The following is a 23946-nucleotide window of genomic DNA, read 5'->3' as shown; positions in this document are numbered from 1 at the left end:
CACTCTTGGTATAGCACATTTATTTCCTGTAGAAAATATGAAAACAGTTCAGGTCAGGAGCTGTAGCATGTACACGTAACTCGTTCATCACGTACTGGCTTCTACTTCTACTATAGCGTCAGCTACTGATACGCAGTCAAGTGCAACGCTTAGAGCGCCCTCTGCTGACAAAGCTGAGTTAAGCAGGACTTATCTCACTCATTAAAAACACATTAATCAGGATACCTTATATTATGGACAATCAAGACAGTAGTTTACTCATGTTTTCAGGCTTTAGCTTCACTCAGTTCAAAATTTAAAGGGGGGGGCAAATAATTATCTGTCTTAAAACACACACAGTGCCACACTCTCCCCCACAAAATTAAATGTCTCCTGACATTTCTGTAAACATTAAAGCATTATGAGTGTTTTTAACACACTTCAGCATTCCAAGGCCTCCAAAAGGTTCCGACCTGTGTAACCTGAGTCTCTATTACCTTACAGTTTCTGTGCACCAGAGATGGCTGACCTAACTGATCATAACTCAGCATCACAGGTCGCTGTCTCAGTCTCTGGGGTTGTTGTCTTACTATCTGTTGCTTACCACTGTTCTGGGCTGAAGAATTTTCCCCTGACTCACCATACACAGTTCTTTCAGGACTTAGGTTGGGCCTCTGAGATTGTAGTGGCACATCCTCTTCGCTCTGTAGTGGCACATCCTCTTCGCTCTGTAGTGGCACATCCTCTTCGCTCTGTAGTGGCACATCCTCTTCTTGGTGCTGACGGCTCTGCTGAGGCTGGAAAGGCTCTGCCAGAGGATCCAGTTGCCTTGGGCTCTTCCCTCTGCGGGGTCTGAAATGCCAATGGAGGTTGCCGCTGTCGTCGTCGTCAGAAGTGTCATCTGGCTCTGGCTGCTGCACTTGCTGCGGTCTTGCCCCTTTCCTTGTAGTTATCTGGGAGCCCTTCTTTGTAGGTATCTGGGAGCCTTTCTGTGGCTGCAGAATCTTCGCTGATGGCTGCTCAAGAGGTAGGTAGTCACAAGGTAGCAGAAGGTTTCTGTGGACCACTCTGTCCCGCCCTTTGCCATTTTCTGGGCTGATCTGGTAGACTGGGCTGTCATCAGCTTTCCTCTCTTTTACTTTGAAAACCTGGTCCTCCCAATAGGACTGGATCTTGCCAGGCCCACCTCTGGGAGTGAGGTTCCTGAGGAGAACTCTGTCACCTGGCTGGAGGTCTCTCCCCTGCACTTTCCTGTCATAGTGTGTTTTTCCACGAAGTGCTCCCTTGTCAGCTGTTCTGGCAGCAATCTGGTATGCATCATGCATTCTCTTTTTCCAGTGACTCACATAGTCATTATAAGTGCCACAGGCCTCCTCTCTCTTGAGATTGAACAGCAGATCAATGGGCAAGCGAGGAGAGCGTCCGAAGATAAGGTGGTAAGGTGCGTAGCCTGTTGCCTCACTCTTTGTGCAGTTGTATGCATGGACAACTTTAGCCAGGGACTCCTTCCAATCTTCCTTCTCATCATCCTCCAAGGTGCGCAGCATGGACAGCAGAGTACAGTTGAATCTCTCCACCTGGCCGTTTCCCTGTGGGTGATATGGTGTTGTGTGTGAGCCCTGTATGCCAGAGAGTTCTTTAAGTCTTGCCATCAGTCTGTTCTCAAACTCCTTTCCCATATCATGGTGTAATCTGTTTGGAAAGCCGAACTTGAGTGCAAAGTCGTTAAAGAGCTTGTCGGCCACCGTCTTAGCAGTTTTGTTCTTTGTGGCGTAGGCTTGTGCAAACCTTGTAAAGTGGTCCATGACCACTAATATGTACTCATAGCCATGTTTACATTTATCCAGGTGAAGGAAGTCAATGGAGACCAGCTGGAAAGGATAGGTGGTCTGGATCGATGTCAAAGGTGCACGGGCCTGCTTACTTGGCTTCTTCTTTTTCAGACATCCACACACTTTTGTGACAAAATGTTCCACATCCTTGCTCATTTGTGGCCAGTAGAAACGTTCTCGGATCAGGTCAAGCGTTCTTTCAACTCCTAAATGGCCCATGTCCTGGTGTAGCTCTTTGAAAACCAGCGGATGATAAACTTTTGGAATCAGGAGCTGTTCTCGGTGGGAGGTTCTGCGGCGCAGGACACCATCTTGGTCCACGTGGATCTTTAACCACTGTTTTAACAGTATGGCTACCGTAGGGTGTTCTGCTCTCATTTCGGTTCTACTTGGCCTCCTGTCATGCGACTTGTACCAGAAGACTCTTGACAGGATTTCATCCTCTTCCTGAGCCTGGCAGATTTTGTCTGAAGTCAGAGGTTGACTGGTTTCACCATCTTTCACCAGACTCAAGGCGCTGAGATGGACAACCTAAGCATCTGGCGTACATCTCCTACAGTGGCAGGTGTTCTCTCCTTTAAAGCCCTCACTGGAGCCAACTCCGCAGGGTCCATGGTGTAACCTTCTCCTGTCACCAACTTGCCAAGAAACTTTACTCTGGCCTTGAATAGTTCACATTTATTTGGGGTCAACTTCACACCATGTTCTTTATAGCGCTGAAGGACAAGGCGAATATGATCTAAATGATCCTCAAAGCTGCTGCTGTGTACTAGGTTGTCGTCCAGGTACGGGAGGCAGATTGTGTCTCTAAGGCCCATTAAACAATGCTCCATACTCCTCTGGAATTCTGCGGGTGCAGAGCTCAGACCAAAGGGTATGCGTACCCATTCATAGAGCCCCCTGGGTGTGATGAATGCTGTCAAGGGGCGGCTCTCTTCATCCAGAAAACCCTGGTGGTACGCTTTACCCTGGTCCAAGACTGAAAACCATGAGCTCCCACCCAGTGCATCCAACATGTCCTGCACTCTTGGTATTGGATGGCGGTCTGGGACTGATTTGCGGTTGAGCTCTCTAAAATCACAACAGAGGCGCAGACTGCCGTCTTTTTTTCTGACACATACCACAGGTGATGAATAAGGGGATCGTGATGGTGTGATCCACCCTTTGTGCAACATGTCTTGCAGGTACTCTTTGACCTCATTGTGAAGAGGCTTTGGGACAGACATGTAAGTCTTTCGCACAGGATTGATGTCATTGAGGGTTATGTGCATCTTGAGAGATGGTATGCAGCCTACATCATCACCATCCAATGCAAAGGCCTCACATTCTTCTCTTAACATTCTCCTTGCCGCCTCCTGTTGTCCGTCTGGGAGGTGTTGAAGGTCCACAGGAGGATCTCATGATGTTGGTCTCTTCACTTGGTTACTGTCAGTCTTCGGCGTGTTATTTGCCTTGTTGTATTTGGACTCTGTGCTGTCTTTAATACCAGGTGTCGACTCGGTTTCCTTAGTCTGAAGAGCTGCTGGATACACTGTCTTGACTGACTCCAAGTGTCCAACTACTTTATGACAGTCCAGGTAGATGTCGTGGTCAGTGGTGTTGGTCACTGGTATGGGTATGTATGGTGCCTTCTGTTCTGGGATCCGCACAAGTACATTATTGTAGACCACGCCTTCTGGTGGAGGGTTTAGTATGTCAGGTGAAAAGAGCATAGCTTGGCCCTTGGATCGTGGACTCACATGTGCCCGTATATAAACAGTTGAGACTTGATTAGCGGGTACCAGCACCCTTTTTCCACATGTGCGAACCACACCAGTCTCTGTATCTGAACCACGGTTTTGCATCAGTTTGACCATATTATGAGCAGTTCTCACTGATATGGCAAAGGCTTTACTCACTTCGTGGGCCATATGCTTTCTTCCACCTTTAATCTTTCCTTCACTCCTATTGACAATGGCCTCAATAACATTATAGCCTATTATGGGGTCACTGGCAACTACTGGGTCACTTGACACTAGTATTGGCACTTGTAGGTCACTTGTCATGGTGGGGTCACAGTCGAGTCTGAAGCTAACTTCAATCCAGCCAATATAGGGGATAGGCGTGTCATTCGCAGCAAGAACAGTTAGTGTCTCGTCTCCCACCAGCTCTGATATTGGCCTAATGACTGCGTGGGGAAGGTGGTTCAGTCTCCAGAAGTCATTTATTATGCTGGACTGGGCCCCTGAGTCCCACAGTACTTGAACTGGGTGGTTGTCCATGAAACAGTTCACCATGCATCGGTTTCCCACAAGGCTTACTAATTGTGACTGGTGTTGGGGGAGCAGATAGTGTACTGCACTTACCACTGATGAGGCACTGGTTGCTTTTACACTGGGGGCTGTCAGAGTTGTCAGGCTGGTTGGCTGTTGCTTGTTTTGGGACACTCCCCCTTGAACTACTGGTGGTCCCGCCTCAGTAGTCCCTGCCCATTTCCCGACGAAGTCCTCTGTGCTCTGCATCCACGAGAGAAGTGGCCGTCCTGCCCACATTTGAAGCAGTGTGTACAGTTTTCACCTGTCCCCTCTTCCCTGCATTTCTTGCAGCCTTTTTCTCTTAGCTTTGGCCCAAAGGGGTGGGGACTTGAATCCATCGCAGCCAGAAACATTTGCTTCATTTCTGTGCGAAGCTCTTCCATGATCTGCTGTGTATTTATACTTTCAGCCTTAATCTCTTTCCCCTTGACTGTCTTGATTGCCACTGCTGAGTTGGACTCCTTGGGTTTGGAGGAGCTCTGGGTAGGTGTGGAGCTTGCCAGAAATTCTGATTGGAGCTCCTGCACTCTGGGGTTTTTTACAGCAGTGAATCTTTTCCGTTTTTCTTGTCTCTCACCTTCAACCTTCGCAGCTTCATTTACTCTCTCTATCAGCTCTTCGTCTGTTGTGCTCAAATCACTGAGGTGGGGCAGAATTTGGAACTTCACAGAGTCACTTAACAGTCCGGTTTCAATGGAGCGGAGGAACTTGCGCTGGATGGTGGCTCTGCCGTACTGTTCTTCAGTATCCTCATTAGTTGCTTTCCATAACAGTTTCTCTTTTAACTCAATTGCACGAAATATAAAGTTCAGAGCAGTCTCTTTGGGCTCCTGGGAGATGTTTAAGAGTTGGTGGTAGAGTTCTGTGGAGCTGTCTACTCTGTAGTGGCCCTTTAAAATGGTGAGCAATGCACTGAGGGTCAGCCCACGCTTGATCTCCAACATATCCCAGCCCTGGACTGACAGCCCTGATTGCAGCTTCAACAATTTCAGTCTCTGTGTGTCCCTTGTCCATTCCCATCTCCATCTGGCGGACAAGACTGAGGTAGGATAATTTGTCCTTCTGTCCACCCTCTCAAATTTGCCCACAGATTTTGAACTCTCTTCTCAATGTTACCTCAGGCAGTGTGTGAATTGGCTCTGGTCGGCTCTTGAATGGAGAACCTGTGGTCTTTAGAAGAGTGCGTGGCAGGAAGTATTTCTCTTCAGGTCCTTTCGTTGAAGCTGGCTCCTCCTTTTTACCTGGCTGAAGACATCGTTCGTTTTGTCTCTCGATGAATTTTAGTAGGTCAGTGAAGAACTGACTGACTTCATCTTCCTCTTGAGTTTCACTAATCTCATCAAATACGCTCTCTGCCATCTTGATAAGTGTCCTTCGGGCCTTGCTGCTGGGCTCTCCATCATCCAGGCTAGCACATTTCAGGTACCTGCAGACGTCCATGAGAGACTCTTCTCCCAGCTGCCATAGAGCTGCACTCACCCTATCATGCAGGATCTGGCTGGTGTCCATCTTACTGAAGTTTGGTAAAGGCTCGTCTCATTGGGAAGGAGGGGGTTAATAGTGATGGTCACTCTGTCGCCTCCTCCTGGCTAGCTCGCCAAAATATGTTACACCTTTAAGAATGAGAGGAGGCTCACTCTTGGTATAGCACATTTATTTCCTGTAGAAAATATGAAAACAGTTCAGGTCAGGAGCTGTAGCATGTACACGTAACTCGTTCATCACGTACTGGCTTCTACTTCTACTATAGCGTCAGCTACTGATACGCAGTCAAGTGCAACGCTTAGAGCGCCCTCTGCTGACAAAGCTGAGTTAAGCAGGACTTATCTCACTCATCAAAAACACATTAATCAGGATACCTTATATTATAGACAATCAAGACAGTAGTTTACTCATGTTTTCAGGCTTTAGCTTCACTCAGTTCAAAATTTAAAGGGGGGGGCAAATAATTATCTGTCTTAAAACACACACAGTGCCACATCTGCTTGACTCAGGCTACTCCTTGCATAGGGAGCAGAAAGTCCAGGGAATTAGGTTGCGGTGACACAACAGAGGGCGCTCTCCATGCTCTGATATGCCCTTTCTGTTTGGCCGTTTGACTGGGCGTGATAGCAGGAGGATAAACTGACAGAGGCTCCCAGGGCCTCTGTCAATTCTAGCTAGATCAAGAGTGAATCAAGATTTGGAGATTCGTCCCGAGTCCCCAGTTCGTCTTTCAAGTCCTCATTCAAGTTGCGAAAAAACAGTGCATGTAACACGGGTAATTCCAACCGCTTTCATTATTTAATATGGCAGCCGCCCACTACGCGGAGAGCAGATTAACTAAAAAAGCAATCATTGCATTGTCGGAGGGGTATGTAGTAGGTTGTAGGTTGAACAGTAGTGAACATTGGAACAGGAAGCTTGTACATTTACCCATGTCACCAGAGAAAAACTCTGGGATGGGAACATAAGGTTCCCGTGACCAAAACACGGAAGGAGCGGAGGAAGCGGAGAATTTAGGAGTGACATTAACTGAGAGATTCGTAGATGGAGGTTATCGAAGCAGAGAAGCAACAGACGCTGCTACTTCAGAAAGTAGTGTGTCGTGTCTACCGATAACTGCACCCTGTGCTGCTAGTGCTTGTTTGATAGCGCCGCTGTCTGCCGGGTCCATGTTGGTCAGTTCGTTATGTTACGTTTCTCTTAAGGAGAAATGTCGAGGGAATTAGGTTAGAGCCAGAAATGCAGACAGAACATGAGAAGTAAAATCAGAGGTAATGTTTATTTATCCTAAGGTGTACAATCGTGAAGCTAAGCAAACAGGAAGTGAGTGTGAGAAGAGAGGGGTGAAGCCGAACGGCAGCTGAGCCAGAGTGTTTGTCTCCTATATGATATATTTAACGGAAACATTTACAGGGTGCCCAAACTTGCATACCACTGTATAAAAACACAAGTTCAAGGACAAGAAATGATAACAGAATAATTCACCCCCCCCCCTATATTTTTCAAGTTATTTCATTTCAGATCTTAAGAGGATATTATGTCCAGTTTTTTCATGTATTGTATATATATTGTTCTGTGTAGCAGCGTAGCTCACAACAATAGTATCTGTTCTAATACAGAGAGGAGTGGTTTCACTGACAGCTTAGTCCAGGAGGGAGTTGTGCTATGTAAATGTGATGATTCTGTCTCTTGGCTCTCAGAAGGTGTAAATCTTTGAGGCTAAAATTCTCCCTAAAGCAGTTTGAGGAGTGCCTACATTCAAATGGCCACATCTTCTTCAAATATTATCCAATTTTCATGTGTTGGACATTGTTGGAAAGCTTAGAAATCACACTTTCAGAATCTGTAAATAACTCAAAATGTCCCTTGGTAGACTTGTGACCGGTTTTGCCATGGCTGGACACAATTTTCTCCATTGTTTTTTAGATGTTAGATTTTACAGAAACTGGCCTATAATTTTCTGGAATTTTGCTGTGTTCTGACTAGAATGCATAGCGGAGCAAGCATCTCTTATAATCCTTCGGGTTTATTCTGCTGCCTCTTCCTCCCAAAGTTTGCCACGTAACTCATCCCGCAGCTTTGAGAAAAAGTGTGCTACGACTTTTCTACGCATTTCGCATAACCATAAATAAACCACAAAAATCGCTAAAAACTGTGAAAAAATTGGCATTGAAGTGGGAAACGATTGAAAAATGAGAAAAACCAAGCCCACTTTGGAGCCTCACTGCGTCGTCATACTTTAACGTAGAAACGTAGCTGGAACTAGAGTTGCACGATACCCACGGTACACCGCGGTGCCAATTCGTAACGGTTCCTACGGTACTAGCAGTTCTACAAGACAATAATACCGTGGATTAGGATATACCTATATACCGATGCCAGTTTCCGCTACATAGCGGCCGCTTCTACACTCCTCCCGGCCTCCCGACTTCTCACTTCATGCTACTCCCTTGTAAAGTAACCCACATTGCAACAACTGCAACCAAACTACACAGCTGCTGAATGATTGGCTGTTGGCCTGTTACTGGTGACGTCTGTGGATATGATAGGCTGTTTCCGCCCGTCTGTTAGCTGATTGGCTCTTTGTGTGTTTCTGCCAGCAAGAACGAACTCCATGAAGACGGCTCCACTTCCCGAAGCAGAGGGTTTGTGCTCACCTCTGAAGCTTTATGCCCGCTTTTAGGGAAGCTGAAGCGAATTGACTGCAACATGTCATACAATTATCTGCTCACAATACACATCGCTCGTGCGTAAAGATGCCAGGATATTAAACACTTTGACTCATCTTTGATTTTTATTTTATTTCTCACTATTAATGAATTTAGAAGTGCATCGCGGCTGACATTTCCAACTTTACGCCTGTTTTTACTGACCATGAATACTGAACACAGGGAGACAATCGGGCTTGTTAGAAAGCTCTGTAGCCAGCAGAAAACAAAGAAAACCAAAAACATGATATTTGAATGCACACATGCCCTGCGCTGGTTTACATACGGGACAATTAAAATAAACTATTGTAAACTATTTACTTTCCCAGAAGCCACCCATCGCACACTGTGCCCGCATCCAGCCTGTTCCCAACCATGCTGTTATAATGAATGAGTCATGCGTTGAACCAGACCACCTTGCCACGGTTGTTTAGCTGCATTTGCGCATCACATATGATTTGAACATTGATGGAATGAATTATTAACGTAAACAAACTCATACTGTGATGGCGATTTTATAGCAATGTGTGTGCAGTCAATAGGGAGGGAAACCAGCTTTCGCTGAAAATTTCGCTTTAATGTTGGCCTGTTTAACAGCATTGTATGGGAATTTGATGAACCTGGATGACATTCGGATGATTCTGTCCCACACAGCTGACGTGGCTCGGCTCATGGTTGACTGGCACACTCCTGACCGAAATCAGCTTATGAGCTAATTATCATCAATTGCAAGTAAATCCTCGCGTTCCCTAAATACTCGCTCATGTCAGATTGCACCATTTGCAAGGTGTTAATTGTTCATAAGTGTGTCTCTGATGTGCACATCACTCTAATGACTACTTGTTTTCACATTATTAACAGTTTCCCAGCATCACCACTAAGTGTCGCCAAAGGAACAATAGCTGTAGAAACGTGCGTACAGCTTTACCAGCAAAGGACGACACATGCCGGAAGCAGCAGGCATCATTTGGTTATTTTGTTAACATTATCCGTCTACCAATTCACTTTTTGTGCTTTCCAACTTTCTTTTCCATAGTTATCTTTGCTGCCTCTACAATAGCTTTATAAACAGAAAAAATATCAAAAAGTCCCAAAGTGAAAAAAATAAAATATAAAGTGACATACCTGAACGCAAGTGGACAACATTGAGTAGAATAGCCAGAATCAGAATACTTTATTAATCTCTGTGGGGAAATTGTTCCCATTGAACAGTTGATGGCTGCATATTAATGCGAGTACCTGAGGCACCAGCATTATGTAAAGCCGACTGTACTGTACCGTACAATAGCTCTGATTGTTATTAACATTTGCATCTCAACCTTTATTTGTTTATTTGTAGATTGTCAGGGGGTCACTCAGTGACAACCCACCCCCACAGTGTTTCACGTCAGTTTGTTTGAAGTCACAGTTCATTTATTACACATGCTCTCGACCTGTGTTCACAAATTCCTCTTTATCACTCGACACACAAACATCCGTGAGGCTGCTATCTAATGCCTCTTTGTTTTTCTGTTTGCTGGAGCATCTCAAGGGACTTAACCACACTGACCACCTCTCACCACTATGTTTACGTTTGATCTCCCAGCAGGAAGTAAAGCAAATGCTCCAAGTCCAGCCACCCCAGCCTGTGTTCCCACAATGCCTTTGTTTTGAGTCCAAACAGATGACTATCCAGGTATGGTCTTTGAAGTTAGCGTAAAGAGTTATAAAAGACATTGTGCTTCTTCTCCTTGTGAAACCACTGCTGCTCTCTTTATTTTACTGATAACATTTTGTTGTTCTACAGAAGCTGTCATGCATTGCTCCTCCAAATCTAGTCACTTTTTTATTATTTTTATTTTTATTCTACTCTCACACAAAAGAGAGAGAGTTAAAAGAGTTAATAATTTGTATATATATATATATATATATATATATAGCCAGTGACCAGAAGTTTGGAGGAGCAATGCACATGGATATTAAAACAAATGACAACTAATCGAAATTTAGGAGAATCTCCACCACAATGTCTGAGAAGTCCTGAATAAAGTCCTGACAGAACTTGGCTGGACAGTAGTAGAATTAATTAAAAAAGCCTGATTAGGTGTTTGATGACAGTGGAAGCTGGATTTGTACACTATCGCTAACCCTCCACCTTTCCAGTAGTCCAGAGCTGATGAATGAACAGTTAGGTGGGAGAAGTTTGGAAAAGTCTACAGACTCACCGGCATGAAGCCAACATAAAATCCAACTCCTGGGACACAAAGAAGTCTTTGAGCAGGAAAGTCTTGTTAACCAGCGACCTGACGTTAATAACTGCCAGGTGGAGAGTAAGTTCACTGTCCAGCAATTGCATACGATTGAGCCAGTGAAGGTCAGTGTTGGGCATCTTACTTTAAAATAGTAATTAGTTATAGTAAGCAGAGGTTTGCAAAACAAACTTGGCTGGATATTTAAATTAAAGTGTAACTGATTTCCAAGTTAACCTCTTCTTCTCTCTTTTTGGAGTCCCTGCTTGAAAATGACATGCCCAAACTAAATGGAGTATATCTCTGCAGTTACAAGCTCTATGTGGATTATCTTGGTATCAAAATAAAAATAACACGTGAGATTCCACCAGAGGTTTTTCACTGTAGATGCCACTGTGTCAGAGTAAATGTACATGGAACACAGCATAAATTAAGGATTTTTTCTCTCACCTAAAAAAATATTGCATTTTAAAGCAAATATTACCTTTAAAATATGCAGTAGGATCTTAAAAACACATGGAGGTCATGTAACAGCTTGTGCACATTGAGCTGTGAAAAGTCTGATGCTGCTGAAATGAAGCAGAGTGAAATTACAGAGGTTTTAGTAAAGAGATGTCTAGGTGTTCTCTATTTTTTGCACAGTTTGGCACCATCTGTGCCATTTGAGATTTCTTAGGTACCAAATTATTAAAACCCCATTTCATTGTATATACATGTCACTATTGGTCTAAAAATAACTTGTTTTGAAAAACAAATTAAAAAACTACGATAACTTGCTGTACATCGATGCTCCCTGTGTGTTGCATAATAACAACTATGTGACTCTGCAGCGTCTTCAGTTACGCAGCGCCATAGCTCTGGCTTACCTTGGTCAATTTGGGTGATTGACAGCTCGTTTTAATCCTCTAAACCGGTTAATGGTTAATCTAACCCTTCTCTAATCAGAACGATCTAAGTCGCTCTGTAATGATCAATCAGACCGGGATTTGTTCCCAAAGCATGCTGGAAAATGTAGCTCTTCATTAGAAGTGGTTTTGTTCTGGTGGAAATAACTTGTTTTGATAAACAGCAAAGGTAAGACAACATTTCTGCTTGTATTTCTTGAAAGTCAGTTGTTGTTTTGCTCTTATTTTGGGGCTGGATCCGTGAATCTTGGTCGCCGAGTGATAAAAATGGTACGGCTGGAATCTGTGGATTCTTCGCTGTCCAGTCGAAAATGTTTTTTTTGTTTACATAATCACGATTACGCACCGGTGCCGCTTTCCATTGTGTGCGCTGTAAAGGCTTTTTACGCTCCTGCTGTTTGATCCATCAGTGTTTTAACTGTGTTTCGTGAACATAAGAATGGTTTATATGAGCTTTTAGCTGAGTTCCTGACCTTTCTGTGGGTATGTCTGTGTTTGTTGAAGTTAGATATGGTTTTTTTGAAGCTTTTGTCACTGCCTCTGACGCTGCCCCTGGTACCGGGGGCAACCGTGAAGAAGAAATAAATTGTCCTTAAAAATTAACTACCTGCTTTTTGGACTTACCTGCATGGTTCAAGCAGGACCTCCAGCCTCTGCAGTTTCCCCCACTCAGCTTCGGTTGGCATGACCAATCTATGATTGTTCTGTTGGTCCAACGTAGCCTGGACAGCCTCTCGGTTGCGTAGGGGGTGTAAGATTTCCAGATGTAGAATTCCACCTAGTCCACCTAGGTACATCTTGTATCTAATCTATCTAAGATGCTCGCTGTTTTTTCAAAGGGCTACTTGTGGCTGGTGAAGTTCTGTGGTACTTGCAGGGCTTTGTCTAAAATGGCCAACAATCTTGTGGCACTTTGCCAGTACACCGGCAAACCCACTGCTATTGAGGCAGACCGCGATGGTCCTCTGGAGAATGTGAGCATTGCAGGTGATGTGCTCGTACAGAAGCGCTCTAATAGCAGCCAGCGTGTTTGCAGCACAGTCTGTACCGATGGTGGATATCTTGTTTTCAATTCCCCAGTAATTTGCCACCTGGAGGAACTGTTCAGTGCATTTATCAGCAAAGTGCCTGTTTTCTGTTTTCATGACGGTCAGTGCAACTGAGTTGAGGTTCCACTCACCAACAATAAAGTGTTCCGTCACCCCCAAATAGCTGTTGTTGCCAGCTGAGGTCCAGTGATCTCCGGTTATAGCAACAAAGTTGGGCGAATCCTCCACCAAAATCACACATTTATTTTTCTTTTTGCCGTCGTACATCTTGCTGATTATGGTCGCCGCTGTGGCTTGTATGATGGGTTATTGGACGCAGTCTGAAACACCTCTGTTAACCACGTCTTCCACTATGTTCAACGGCCTGCAGTTCATCGCTATCCACTTGGCAAGGACATCAGCCTGTCGGTCGCAGACTTGCTCATACACGGTGTGTTCTCCTCCAGTTTAGTTTGGCGAAGAGCTTTGCTATGGCTATGGCTAATGTCTTCTTTGCTAACGTTAGCGGTGGCTGCACTTGCAACTGGGTGCTTCGCATTGATGTGGTAAGCTAAACTTGAGCTGCTTCGGTGGTAAGCAAACCTCTGCTTACACAGAAGGCACACCACTTTACCTTTATCAATGGTGCCGTCTGGGCGTTTATGAAATGTAAATTTCCCATAACGCCTTAAATATGACTAATTCATTTATCGCAATTAACACGATAATTTGACACCCCTACCTATACCATTACTTAAAAAGCCGTCTCTTGACACTAGCAACCGATGTCAAACCTCCCTTTTATTTCAAATATTTTAGAAAAAGCTGTAGCTGCCCAGTTGTGTGATCACCTGCATAGCAATAATTTATTTGAAAAGTTCCAATCTGGGTTTAGAATCCACCATAGCACAGACTGCACTACTAAGAGTAAAAGACGATATTCTTATGTCTTCTGAAAAAGGACTGGCTTCTATACTGATCCTGCTGGATCTCAGTGCAGCATTTGACATGAGACCAGTGGTCACTAACAGGAGGATTGCGGTCCGAATCCGGACCCAGGCGCCGCCCTATACAGACCTGGACAAACAGTGAATAAATTATTTAAGTATTTTAAATGTTGACGGGGTGCTACTATTTTGACTGGGGCAGCTTCTCTAGACTTTACGGTACTGGTTGAGCGAATCAGGAAATCCACTGACCAATTGCATTTGAGTTAAGCCATCCCACGTGAAATCAAATCTGTCCCCCTAAATACTGCGACCCTGAATACGGACAGGTGAGGGTAGTGAGGAGCAAGTGACAGACACGGTGACTCGTGATCTGTCTCATAATATGAGAGCATATTATGCTCAGAGACCGTGGCACAAAGTTGCAACGTGAAACGCCACTATGAGACCAAACGCATTTTTTGACCAAACACCCACTCAAATCTGAACTTATGTCACAGAAAATAAGCACTCTCAGAGCTTCTTTTCCTTTAAGAGAGAAGAAAATAATACAAATATTCAGTGTTACATCGATATCATTGTATAAAAGTGACAATAAATATTGTTGAAATATTTTTGAATTGTTCTTTCTGTATTTGATCTGACATCTTTGCTTGAGGAAATGTTCTCAAAGTGGACCTATTAGAATTTTAGTTGATTATCCCTGCTGTAGAGGTTAGCACTCTTAACTTTGTAGCAAGAACACCAGGGTTCAGAACAAGGGTCTTTCTCCATGGAGTTTGCATGTTCTCTGTGATGGACTGGCCATCTGTCCAGGGTGTACCCCTTTCGCCCTATGTCAGCTGAGACTGGTGACCCTCATGTGGAGGATAAAGTGGTAGATGATGGATGGATGTTCATAAAACAGATGAGAGACTAACAAAATAAACAAAAACTATGTGGAGTGGAGGACATTTGATCTTCTGTGATTGTCAGAGGCGGGATCTTCTGATTCACACCAGGACTAAAGAGCCTCGTCTGTAGATATAAAACTGAGAGAAACAGTCATACATAACTAAGACTATACTTTCAGGGATCATTTCTTTAGTTGTAGATTTGAGAAATGTGTTTCTAAAGAGGTTGGTCTCGCTTTCCATGATGAAGAGTTGAGATGTTTCTTTCAGAGCAAGAATCTGGTGGAAGACTGTTTCTTCTCCACTGTTGATGATTGTTCAGTGTTTCTGTTTGAAACTCTAATGGAGAAAACATGTTCTGAGTGGATCACTTCTGGATTGAATTTATCTTCATGTAAATATAAGATGCCTAAAGAGTTCAGTTCAGTTCAGTTTAGTTTATTCTCCCAAAAGGGAAACTTGTCTTGCAGTCAGGTACATACAGATAGCACAAAGATACACAAAGGACACACAACAGAGAGATAAACTAGCTAATATAAGTTAAAGTTAAAAACACTATCCTACTTTCTTAATCTACTAATTCAATGAGATTTCCCGGGTTGTGCAAAGAGTTGTGCAAATTCACAATATGGCTGAGGTTGTTCTTGTCTCTAAGGCTGATGCCCCCATACCAGGCAATAAAAGCAAAAGTAAGAACAGATTCTATAAAAGATTTGTAAAACAAGGACAAGATAATCTTATCCACATTAAAAGAGTTAAGCTTCTGAAGGAATTTCAATCGTTGTTGTCCCTTCTTGCAGATCATGTCAGTGTTTGTGTCAAATTTGAGTTTGAGAGGTTAACACTCTTGTCTTTGCATCAAGAAGACCAGAGTTCAGAGCAAGGGTCTTTCTGCATGGAGTTTGCATGTTCTCCCCGTGTGTGCATGAGTTTCCTCCCAGAGTCCAAAAAACATCCAATATGGGGATTAGGCAAATTGGACACACAGCATTTTTTTTACACTGCTGATAATTTAATCTCTCTGGAAGAAGGTCCTTTGCTGGCTGGGATGTGATTAGAGGAGGTTTGACCTTCTGGTCCACAGGATGATTCACACCAGCACTAAAGATCCTCGTCTGTAGATATAAAACTGAGAGAAACAGTGAAACCAAACTAAGACTATACTTTCAGGGATCATTTCTTTAGTTGTTGACTTGAGAAATGTGTTTCTAAAGAGTTTGGTCTCGCTTTCCATGATGAAGAGTTGGGATGGTTCCTTCCGAGCAAGAAACTGGTGGAAAACTGTGTTTCTTCTCCGCTGTTGATGATTGTTCAGTGTTTCTGTTTGAAACTCTGATGGAGGAAACATGTTCTGAGTGGAAAATTTCTGGATTTAGTTTGTAGATGGCTTAAGAGTTCGGTCTTCCTTTCCATAATGAGGAGTTGAGCTGTTTCATTCAGTGCAAGAGTTCACGTAAGTAACAAATATCTCATGATTATGTTTTTCTTTAATGTTGTTAATATGTTTCCTAAAACCTTTTAGTTCTTCAGATGTTATTTCCAAAAGACATTTTCATCACAAGTTGGATATAATCTGATGTTTTCAGCCTTCAAATAATTCCAGATTGTGAAGTCTGAGATAATGCTGTGACCTTCTGATCCACCTCATGGGTTCTAAGAGTGCCAACTGTCTGTTGAAAAGTAGAAACATTTTAACTGTTATGAGTTAATTCTGAGTTGGGCCACACAGTTGATGTAGACCAGAGGTCACTAACAGGCAGACCGTGGTCCGAGTCCAGACCCAGACGCCGTCCTGTATAGACCTGGACTTCCGGTGAACGAATCATTTAAGTATTTTAAATGCTGACAAGGTGCTTCTATTTTGACCGGCGCAGCATCTCTAGACTTTACGGTGCTGGTTGAGCGAATCCGGAAATCCACTGACCAACTGCATTCGACTTGAGCCATCCCACGTGACACCACTAAAGGCCAATCAAATCTGTGTATGCCGCTGAATAGCGAGTGACAGACAGGGAGACGAGTGAGCGATTCAGCGAGAGAAGATGGAGAAAAGAGAGTTGACAGCGATCGAAGACACAAAGAGAAAAGAGAGTTTACAGCAAGAGAAGACACAAAGAGAAAAGAGAGTTTTCAGCAAGAGAAGACAGAGATGAGTGAGCGATACAGGTAGAGAAGAGTGTGCCAGAGAAAAATAATTAACATGGCGCTCTCTAAGAAGAGAAAAGTGGACAGTGAAAATAGAGCTTTCAACCCAGAATGGACAGACTCATTCATGTTCAATCTTCCCCCTGGAAGCACAAAACCAGTCTGTCTCATATGTTCAGAGACAGTGACACAACGCCACTATGAGACCAAACACAACATTTTTGGCCAAACACACCCACTCAAATCTGAACTTAGGTCACAGAAAATAAGCACTCTCAGAGCTTCTTTTCCTTTAAGAGAGAAGAAAATAATACAAATGTTCAGTGTTACATCTATATCATTGTATAAAAGTGACAATAAATATTGTTGAAATATTTTTGAATTGTTCTTTCTGTATTTGATCTGACAGTCAGTTGTTGATTATATGCAGACTACTAGGCTACTTCAGTAAATATCCTACTACTAAATAATAACGCAAGTTAGACATGATGATGTTCTGGACCTTTGCTTGAGGAAATGTTCTCAAAGTGGACCTATTAGAATTTTAGTTGATTATCCCTGATGTAGAGGTTAGCACTCTTAACTTTGTAGCAAGAAGACCAGGGTTCAGCACAAGGGTCTTTCTCCATGGAGTTTGCATGTTCTCTGTGATGGACTGGCCATCTGTCCAGGGTGTACCCCTTTCGCCCTATGTCAGCTGAGACTGGTGACCCTCATGTGGAGGATAAAGTGGTAGATGATGGATGGATGTTCATAAAACAGATGAGAGACTAACAAAATAAACAAAAACTAAGTGGAGTGGAGGACATTTGATCTGCTGTGATTGTCAGAGGCGGGATCTTCTGATTCACACCAGGACTAAAGAGCCTCGTCTGTAGATATAAAACTGAGAGAAACAGTCATACATAACTAAGACTATACTTTCAGGGATCATTTCTTTAGTTGTAGATTTGAGAAATGTGTTTCTAAAGAGGTTGGTCTCGCTTTCCATGATGAAGAGTTGAGATGTTTTCTTCAGAGCAAGAATCTGGTGGAAGACTGTCTTTCTTCTCCACTGTTGATGATTGTTCAGTGTTTCTGTTTGAGACTCTGATGGAGAAAACATGTTCTGAGTGGATCACTTCTGGATTGAATTTATCTTCATGTAAATATAAGATGCCTAAAGAGTTCAGTTCAGTTCAGTTTAGTTTATTCTCCCAAAAGGGAAACTTGTCTTGCAGTCAGGTACATACAGATAGCACAAAGATACACAAAGGACACACAACAGAGAGATAAACTAGCTAATATAAGTTAAAGTTAAAAACACTATCCTACTTTCTTAATCTACTAATTCAATGAGATTTCCCGGGTTGTGCAAAGAGTTGTGCAAATTTAACAAACATATTGCACTGGGAATAAAAGAGTTCTTTGTCCTGTTGGACTTAAAACAGGGGACTCTAAATCTCCGGCCTGAGGGAAGAACCTCAAATGAACAGTGAAGGGGGTGATTTAAACAGTTCAATATAGAATTTGCTTTCCGCATAACCTGCTTCTCATAAATGTTCATCAGGGAAACTTGTGGACAACCAATCAACTTACCAGCCACCTTCACAATATGGCTGAGGTTGTTCTTGTCTCTAAGGCTGATGCCCCCATACCAGGCAATAAAAGCAAAAGTAAGAACAGATTCTATAAAAGATTTGTAAAACAAGGACAAGATAATCTTATCCACATTAAAAGAGTTAAGCTTGTGAAGGAATTTCAATCGTTGTTGTCCCTTCTTGCAGATCATGTCAGTGTTTGTGTCAAATTTGAGTTTGAGAGGTTAACACTCTTGTCTTTGCATCAAGAAGACCAGAGTTCAGAGCAAGGGTCTTTCTGCATGGAGTTTGCATGTTCTCCCCGTGTGTGCATGAGTTTCCTCCCAGAGTCCAAAAAACATCCAATATGGGGATTAGGCAAATTGGACACACAGCATTTTTTTTACACTGCTGATAATTTAATCTCTCTGGAAGAAGGTCCTTTGCTGGCTGGGATGTGATTAGAGGAGGTTTGACCTTCTGGTCCACAGGATGATTCACACCAGCACTAAAGATCCTCGTCTGTAGATATAAAACTGAGAGAAACAGTGAAACCAAACTAAGACTATACTTTCAGGGATCATTTCTTTAGTTGTTGACTTGAGAAATGTGTTTCTAAAGAGTTTGGTCTCGCTTTCCATGATGAAGAGTTGAGATGTTTCCTTCAGAGCAAGAAACTGGTGGAAGACTGTGTTTCTTCTCCATTGTTGATGATTGTTCAGTGTTTCTGTTTGAAACTCTGATGGAGGAAACATGTTCTGAGTGGAAAGTTTCTGGATTTAGTTTGTAGATGGCTAAAGAGTTCGGTCTTCCTTTCCATAATGAGGAGTTGAGCTGTTTCATTCAGTGCAAGAGTTCATGTAAGTAACAAGCATCTTATGATTTAGTTTTTCTTTAATATTGTTAATATGTTTCCTAAAACCTTTTAGTTCTTCAGATGTTATTTCCAAAAGACATTTTCATCACAAGTTGGATATAATCTGAAGTTTTCAGCCTCCAAATAATTCCAGATTGTGAAGTTTGAGATAATGCTGTGACCTTCTGATCCACCTCATGGGTTCTAAGAGTGCCAACTGTCTGTTGAAAAGTAGAAACATTTTAACTGTTTTGAGTTAATTCTGAGTTGGGTCACACAGTTGATGTAGACCAGAGGTCACTAACAGGCAGACCGCGGTCCGAGTCCAGACCCAGACGCCGTCCTGTATGGACCTGGACCTCCGGTGAATGAATCATTTAAGTATTTTAAATGCTGACGAGGTGCTTCTATTTTGACCGGCGCAGCTTCTCTAGATTTTACGGTACTGGTTGAGCGAATCCGGAAATCCACTGACCAATTGCATTCGACTTGAGCCATCCCACGTGACACCACTAAAGGCCAATCAAATCTGTGCATGCCGCTGAATAGCGAGTGACAGACAGGGAGACGAGTGAGCGATTCAGCGAGAGAAGATGGAGAAAAGAGAGTTGACAGCGATCGAAGACACAAAGAGAAAAGAGAGTTTACAGCAAGAGAAGACAGAGACGAGTGAGCGATACAGGTAGAGAAGAGTGTGCCAGAGAAAAATAATTAACATGGCGCTCTCTAAGAAGAGAAAAGTGGACAGCGAAAATAGAGCTTTCAACCCAGAATGGACAGACTCATTCATGTTCAATCTTTCCCCTGGAAGCACAAAACCAGTCTGTCTCATATGTTCAGAGACAGTGACACAACGCCACTATGAGACCAAACACAACATTTTTGGCCAAACACACCCACTCAAATCTGAACTTAGGTCACAGAAAATAAGCACTCTCAGAGCTTCTTTTCCGTTAAGAGAGAAGAAAATAATACAAATGTTCAGGGTTACATCTATTTAATTGTATAAAAGTGACAATAAATATTGTTGAAATATTTTTGAATTGTTCTTTCTGTATTTGATCTGACAGTCAGTTGTTGATTATATGCAGACTACTAGGCCACTTCAGTATATATCCTACTACTAAATAATAACGCAAGTTAGACATGATGATGTTCTGGACCTTTGCTTGAGGAAATGTTCTCAAAGTGGACCTATTAGAATTTTAGTTGATTATCCCTGATGTAGAGGTTAGCACTCTTAACTTTGTAGCAAGAAGACCAGGGTTCAGCACAAGGGTCTTTCTCCATGGAGTTTGCATGTTCTCTGTGATGGACTGGCCATCTGTCCAGGGTGTACCCCTTTCGCCCTATGTCAGCTGAGACTGGTGACCCTCATGTGGAGGATAAAGTGGTAGATGATGGATGGATGTTCATAAAACAGATGAGAGACTAACAAAATAAAAAAAAACTAAGTGGAGTGGAGGACATTTGATCTGCTGTGATTGTCAGAGGCGGGATCTTCTGATTCACACCAGGACTAAAGAGCCTCGTCTGTAGATATAAAACTGAGAGAAACAGTCATACATAACTAAGACTATACTTTCAGGGATCATTTCTTTAGTTGTAGATTTGAGAAATGTGTTTCTAAAGAGGTTGGTCTCGCTTTCCATGATGAAGAGTTGAGATGTTTCTTTCAGAGCAAGAATCTGGTGGAAGACTGTTTCTTCTCCACTGTTGATGATTGTTCAGTGTTTCTGTTTGAAACTCTAATGGAGAAAACATGTTCTGAGTGGATCACTTCTGGATTGAATTTATCTTCATGTAAATATAAGATGCCTAAAGAGTTCAGTTCAGTTCAGTTTAGTTTATTCTCCCAAAAGGGAAACTTGTCTTGCAGTCAGGTACATACAGATAGCACAAAGATACACAAAGGACACACAACAGAGAGATAAACTAGCTAATATAAGTTAAAGTTAAAAACACTATCCTACTTTCTTAATCTACTAATTCAATGAGATTTCCCGGGTTGTGCAAAGAGTTGTGCAAATTCACAATATGGCTGAGGTTGTTCTTGTCTCTAAGGCTGATGCCCCCATACCAGGCAATAAAAGCAAAAGTAAGAACAGATTCTATAAAAGATTTGTAAAACAAGGACAAGATAATCTTATCCACATTAAAAGAGTTAAGCTTGTGAAGGAATTTCAATCGTTGTTGTCCCTTCTTGCAGATCATGTCAGTGTTTGTGTCAAATTTGAGTTTGAGAGGTTAACACTCTTGTCTTTGCATCAAGAAGACCAGAGTTCAGAGCAAGGGTCTTTCTGCATGGAGTTTGCATGTTCTCCCCGTGTGTGCATGAGTTTCCTCCCAGAGTCCAAAAAACATCCAATATGGGGATTAGGCAAATTGGACACACAGCATTTTTTTTACACTGCTGATAATTTAATCTCTCTGGAAGAAGGTCCTTTGCTGGCTGGGATGTGATTAGAGGAGGTTTGACCTTCTGGTCCACAGGATGATTCACACCAGCACTAAAGATCCTCGTCTGTAGATATAAAACTGAGAGAAACAGTGAAACCAAACTAAGACTATACTTTCAGGGATCATTTCTTTAGTTGTTGACTTGAGAAATGTTTTTCTAAAGAGTTTGGTCTCGCTTTCCATGATGAAGAGTTGAGATGTTTTCTTCAGAGCAAGAAACTGGTGGAAGACTGTGTTTCTTCTCCATTGTTGATGATTGTTCAGTGTTTCTGTTTGAAACTCTGATGGAGGAAACATGTTCTGAGTGGAAAGTTTCTGGATTAAGTTTGTAGATGGCTAAAGAGTTCGGTCTTCCTTTCCATAATGAGGAGTTGAGCTGTTTCATTCAGTGCCAGAGTTCATGTAAGTAACAAGCATCTTATGATTTAGTTTTTCTTTAATATTGTTAATATGTTTCCTAAAACCTTTTAGTTCTTCAGATGTTATTTCCAAAAGACATTTTCATCACAAGTTGGATATAATCTGAAGTTTTCAGCCTCCAAATAATTCCAGATTGTGAAGTTTGAGATAATGCTGTGACCTTCTGATCCACCTCATGGGTTCTAAGAGTGCCAACTGTCTGTTGAAAAGTAGAAACATTTTAACTGTTTTGAGTTAATTCTGAGTTGGGTCACACAGTTGATGTAGACCAGAGGTCACTAACAGGCAGACCGCGGTCCGAGTCCAGACCCAGACGCCGTCCTGTATGGACCTGGACCTCCGGTGAATGAATCATTTAAGTATTTTAAATGCTGACGAGGTGCTTCTATTTTGACCGGCGCAGCTTCTCTAGATTTTACGGTACTGGTTGAGCGAATCCGGAAATCCACTGACCAATTGCATTCGACTTGAGCCATCCCACGTGACACCACTAAAGGCCAATCAAATCTGTGCATGCCGCTGAATAGCGAGTGACAGACAGGGAGACGAGTGAGCGATTCAGCGAGAGAAGATGGAGAAAAGAGAGTTGACAGCGATCGAAGACACAAAGAGAAAAGAGAGTTTACAGCAAGAGAAGACAGAGATGAGTGAGCGATACAGGTAGAGAAGAGTGTGCCAGAGAAAAATAATTAACATGGCGCTCTCTAAGAAGAGAAAAGTGGACAGCGAAAATAGAGCTTTCAACCCAGAATGGACAGACTCATTCATGTTCAATCTTCCCCCTGGAAGCACAAAACCAGTCTGTCTCATATGTTCAGAGACAGTGACACAACGCCACTATGAGACCAAACACAACATTTTTGGCCAAACACACCCACTCAAATCTGAACTTAGGTCACAGAAAATAAGCACTCTCAGAGCTTCTTTTCCGTTAAGAGAGAAGAAAATAATACAAATGTTCAGGGTTACATCTATTTAATTGTATAAAAGTGACAATAAATATTGTTGAAATATTTTTGAATTGTTCTTTCTGTATTTGATCTGACAGTCAGTTGTTGATTATATGCAGACTACTAGGCCACTTCAGTATATATCCTACTACTAAATAATAACGCAAGTTAGACATGATGATGTTCTGGACCTTTGCTTGAGGAAATGTTCTCAAAGTGGACCTATTAGAATTTTAGTTGATTATCCCTGATGTAGAGGTTAGCACTCTTAACTTTGTAGCAAGAAGACCAGGGTTCAGCACAAGGGTCTTTCTCCATGGAGTTTGCATGTTCTCTGTGATGGACTGGCCATCTGTCCAGGGTGTACCCCTTTCGCCCTATGTCAGCTGAGACTGGTGACCCTCATGTGGAGGATAAAGTGGTAGATGATGGATGGATGTTCATAAAACAGATGAGAGACTAACAAAATAAACAAAAACTAAGTGGAGTGGAGGACATTTGATCTGCTGTGATTGTCAGAGGCGGGATCTTCTGATTCACACCAGGACTAAAGAGCCTCGTCTGTAGATATACAACTGAGAGAAACAGTCATACATAACTAAGACTATACTTTCAGGGATCATTTCTTTAGTTGTAGATTTGAGAAATGTGTTTCTAAAGAGGTTGGTCTCGCTTTCCATGATGAAGAGTTGAGATGTTTTCTTCAGAGCAAGAATCTGGTGGAAGACTGTCTTTCTTCTCCACTGTTGATGATTGTTCAGTGTTTCTGTTTGAGACTCTGATGGAGAAAACATGTTCTGAGTGGATCACTTCTGGATTGAATTTATCTTCATGTAAATATAAGATGCCTAAAGAGTTCAGTTCAGTTCAGTTTAGTTTATTCTCCCAAAAGGGAAACTTGTCTTGCAGTCAGGTACATACAGATAGCACAAAGATACACAAAGGACACACAACAGAGAGATAAACTAGCTAATATAAGTTAAAGTTAAAAACACTATCCTACTTTCTTAATCTACTAATTCAATGAGATTTCCCGGGTTGTGCAAAGAGTTGTGCAAATTTAACAAACATATTGCACTGGGAATAAAAGAGTTCTTTGTCCTGTTGGACTTAAAACAGGGGACTCTAAATCTCCGGCCTGAGGGAAGAACCTCAAATGAACAGTGAAGGGGGTGATTTAAACAGTTCAATATAGAATTTGCTTTCCGCATAACCTGCTTCTCATAAATGTTCATCAGGGAAACTTGTGGACAACCA

Source organism: Microchirus variegatus (assembly GCF_963457635.1).
Source record: "Microchirus variegatus genome assembly, chromosome: 21".
NCBI lineage: Eukaryota > Metazoa > Chordata > Actinopteri > Pleuronectiformes > Soleidae > Microchirus > Microchirus variegatus.
The sequence above is the reverse complement of the archived record's forward strand: the minus strand, read 5'-3'. Positions refer to the sequence as shown.